The sequence below is a fragment of the Prionailurus bengalensis genome, chromosome A2, assembly GCF_016509475.1.
Source record: "Prionailurus bengalensis isolate Pbe53 chromosome A2, Fcat_Pben_1.1_paternal_pri, whole genome shotgun sequence".
Classification (NCBI taxonomy): Eukaryota; Metazoa; Chordata; class Mammalia; order Carnivora; family Felidae; genus Prionailurus; species Prionailurus bengalensis.
Genome location: NC_057348.1, coordinates 116,641,966 through 116,645,383, shown reverse-complemented (window position 1 = coordinate 116,645,383; position 3,418 = coordinate 116,641,966). Strand labels below are relative to the sequence as shown.

At 40.9% G+C, this 3,418-nt stretch overlaps 1 long non-coding RNA gene across 1 annotated transcript; it reads right to left on the bottom strand.

Moving 5' to 3' along the window:
• Nucleotides 1-417: 417 nt before the first annotated feature.
• LOC122486453 lies at nt 418-3,070 on the bottom strand. Its single transcript, XR_006298162.1, has 2 exons — nt 2,026-3,070; nt 418-567 (listed from the first exon to the last, which is right to left on the bottom strand). It is a non-coding gene; the product is annotated as an uncharacterized LOC122486453 (long non-coding RNA).
• Nucleotides 3,071-3,418: the final 348 nt, after the last annotated feature.

Sequence of the window (3,418 nt, the reverse complement as noted above, 5' to 3'; positions counted from 1 at the left end):
GTACTAAAGGTAGGCACTGGGAACCCAAAATGAAACAAAAAATACGATTCCTGCTTTTCAAGGTCTTCTACATTACCGAGAGAGGTAGACACACAAACCAAAAGGTACTGCAACATAAGTGCTGTAATACAGAGGCAAGTACTAAGGGGGAAGATAAGAGGGCACATTTAACTTTCCACAGAGAAGAAAAGAATATCAGGATGGCAGAGAAGAGCATAGCTTTAATGTCCAGACAAAAGTGGATCATTTTTTGTATATGTCAAATGAGGATATCTACTTCACAAGGCTGCTGTGGGTTTTAAAATTATGTACACCTACAAACACACACACACACACACACACACACACACACACACACTCTTCTATCACAGCATCTGGTACACAGTGTATGTTAAATAAATTACCATTACTAGGGTGTGCAAGTTATCAATTTATTGGCTCTCCATTCCAAATCCACTCTTCTTTACCCTGCACTTTGTGATACTGGACTTGGATCCTGCAAAAAGTTCTCTGTCATCAGGTGGCAGAATTTTAAGTTTCATCAATAGAAAGCACTGGAATGACCCCCTGCAAGGCAATGATAACAGTAAGACACTTCTGTTTCAGTTACTGATCCCTTATTATTACTATTCATCACTAGAGCCTGGCATCCACCTAGAAGCGTTCCAACTGGCCATTAGACCACTCTCTCTCTCTACCAGCAGCCATATCCAGCACATACCCTCCAGCAATGGCAGGCCACTTCCAGAGGCCAGTCCTGGCCAACTCACATCCTCTAAGACGAGACCACTTCTAGAGAACAGTGCTAACCTACACCTCTAACAGGTTTCTTCTCCATCCGAAGGCTGTGTGTACCTATGACAGACACTCTGTCTTCTAAGAAGTTTAAATCTCCCTCTTTTCGTAGTTAACCAGCCTCTACTAGTTAATAATCCTTTATATTAAGTTTACCCTGCTCAAATAATAAGCATGGTTTCTGCTCCTTACTGCAAGTAAGGTCAATATAATTGAAGGGTGGGCTGCTGTGGGACAGGATTGAGAAAGATTAGGTTAGGAAAATTTTTTTCAAAATCAGAAGTCAGCCTTCATGCTGTGAATAACAGGGGTCCATGGTGGATTTCAAGCAAGACACATGTCAGATTTGCATTTTACAAAAATCTCCCAGGTGGTAGTATAGAGAATGATAGGGTGAAGTTAAAACTGGAGGGAGGCAAAGTACTAGAAGAACACTGTGACTGACGTTACTAGAATTCATTAACATTTCCCATTCCCTAGACACACAGGAACATGACATATTGCAGGCCATGCCCTGCAATTTCCTTGGCCATAGGAATGTTTATAAACTGCTGTGAATCACTTGTGAGTAGAAACAGCTAAGAGCTGGTGCTTAATTACCTACACTCCCTTCTGCTGCTGCAAACCCTGAGGCCCCACATTGAAATGGCAGAGTTAGGAGACAGCAGCCCTTGAATGACAAGGTGCAGGGTCCCCTGCAGTACTGGTTTATGGAATATAAGCAGAAACAAGCCACTGAGATGTTAGGCCACTTAGATTTGGTGGTTATGTGTTACTGTGGCATCAACTAGCCTACGCTCTACTCCTTTGACCCTAAGGTATCCACAGACACACTTCTACCCATATTTAAATGTCGATGCAACAATTACATGGCATGCTTCCACCTAAATGATGAAATTATTCTTCATACAAATGAATATCCCATCACTCACTCCCCCACTCCCCAGATGACCCTAACAGTCACTATTTCTATTTTTGGATGATGTTATTTCGTCTCCTAGTTTAGTTACAATGCCATCAAAATATTCTGCATCCTAAATACTACATTGTAAAGTCAACCACCAACATTCTAGCTAACATTAAAATATTAAAACATTCTAATATTTAGGAAGGTAAGAAAGAAAACAAATTATGTAGTATGTACAAACATTATACAATAAGTGGTTATCTATCATTGCACAGGAAACCATACCAGGACTTGGTGGTTTTAAAGAACAACTATTTTATTACCTCTTGTGATTCTGTAGGTTGTCTGAGATCATGTAGGCAGTTCTTCCACTGGTCTCACCTGGGGCTTCTCATCTGGTTGCAGTCGGGCGACACGTGAGACTGGAGTCATCTCTTCAGATAATGGGGACATTATGACAACAGGGTCCCTCTCCCTCTTCATATAATCTTCCCACAGGGTCCCTCTGGTAAGGTAGTTAGACTTATTTCATGGTGGTTCAGGTCTCTCAAAAGTAAGTGTCCGAAGAGTGAGAAAGTGGAAGCGACCAGTCCTCTTAAAGACTAGGTCTAGCATTGGCAGAGCATACTTCTGCATTCAAGTGGTTAACACGAGTCACAGAGCAGCTCATACAGATGTAGGTGGGAACTACACATAAGCATTAATAGCAGGAGCTGTGGTTCATTAAGGGCCATCTTTAGAGCCTAGTCAACCAGAGGCCAGGAAGAAAATATCCAATATTACTATAGTCCTTATTTCCATAATTCTTGAGGCTAGAAGTGCAATGGGTGCCATCTTTAGAGGCTAGTCTACCAGAGGCCAGGAATAAAATATCCAGCATTACTGATTTCCATAATTATTGAGGCTAGAAGTACAAGGGTGTTTGCTTCCCAAGGTAGCACCTACCTCATTGGATCGTAACTGTTTCCTGTTCCGTATCCCCAGAGATTGCAGGCACTGGGGCAATCCCTGACACACTCTGGGCAATTGGGGATTATTTACCAAATAAGGACATTTTATAAATATCTGCACCTCTGTCATTGCAATGAGTACACAGTTCCTTAGCTACTCAAGGCAAAAAAAACCTCAATTTAATATTAAAGTGTCATTAAACTCATTTGTAATCAGTTTAATTTTAAGGCCAGAAGAATATGTAGTTTTAATTATCATCCTAGTAAGTAGGATACATACACTGGAATCAACGAGGTTTTAAGTTTTACAGTTGTTTTTTAATGTATGTTTTAAAGTCACTGAAAAAGACTTCCCAACCCATCTTCTAGGCAAGGAATAACACTCAAACTTTTTCCATTTAAAAAATACTCATGAAGTATGCCTGGGTGGCTCAGTCAGTTAAGCACCTGACTCTTAGTTTCAGCTCAGGTCATGATCTTGTGGCTTCATGGGTTTGAGCCCCACCTAGGGCTCTGTGCTGACAGCGTGGCAACAGCTTGTGATTCTCATTCTCTCTCTCTCTCTCTCTCTCTCTCTCTCTCTCTCTCTGCCCCTCCCCTACTCGTGCTGTCGCTGTCTCTTCCAAAATAAATAAACTTTTAAAAAATATATTAAAAAAACCTTAAATATTCATAAAATCACTATGTCAAAGAGAGATCTACACCCCATGTTCACTGCAGCATTATTTATAATAGCCAGACATGGAAACAACCTAAGTGTCCATCT